The following is a 936-nucleotide window of genomic DNA, read 5'->3' as shown; positions in this document are numbered from 1 at the left end:
TTATTAACATTTGCACAAACCAACTAACTAAATTTGTGGAGTTTCCCCTGATGGCATGCTGTTATTAATGTTATTATCTGAACAACGTTGATATTAATGTTATTATCTAACTAACTAAATAACACAATGGGGGCTTCACTTTAAAATATGCACAAAACAACTAACTAAATCTATGAGGTTTCCCCACAAATGTTGCCCTCAATATTTAAAAAAAGAAAAAGGATCATATAAAAAGATTATTTTTATATGATGATATTAACTAACAACTAATATAAAGCTTCACTTTATTAATATTTGCACAAACCAGTTGACTAAATTTGTAGGTTTCCCATTAAATCTTGCACCAAATGTAACTATTCTTATTCAGTGGAACCAACTCACTCACTCACTCACTCACACACACACATACACACACAGGTTTGTTTTTATGGTTTATGAGGACTCTCCATAGGCTTAATGGTTTTTATACTGTACAGACCGTATATTCTATTGCCCTACACCAACCCTACCCCTAAACCTACCCCTCACAGGAAACTTTCTGCATTTTTAGATTTTCAAAAAAACTCATTCTGAATTATTTATTAGCCTTTTGAATTACGGGGACACTGAAAATGTCCTCATAAATCAGGCACCAAATGTAACTATTCTTATTCAGTGGAACCAACTCACTCACTCACTCACACACACACACACACACACACACACAGGTTTGTTTTTATGGTTTATGAGGACTCTCCAATGTCCTCATTTCTCGTTGTAATACCTATGTCATACCCATGTTATTATTACATGCACACACACCCATGTTATTATTACATTATTACATGCATACATGCACACACACACTCACTCACACAGACACACACACACACACACACTCTCACACACACACTCACTCACACTCACTCACACACAGACACTCACTCACACAAGATC

This window comes from Sinocyclocheilus grahami, unplaced genomic scaffold (genome assembly GCF_001515645.1).
Source record: "Sinocyclocheilus grahami isolate Dianchi unplaced genomic scaffold, SAMN03320097.WGS_v1.1 scaffold716.1, whole genome shotgun sequence".
NCBI lineage: Eukaryota > Metazoa > Chordata > Actinopteri > Cypriniformes > Cyprinidae > Sinocyclocheilus > Sinocyclocheilus grahami.
Note: the sequence above shows the minus strand (reverse complement) of the source record.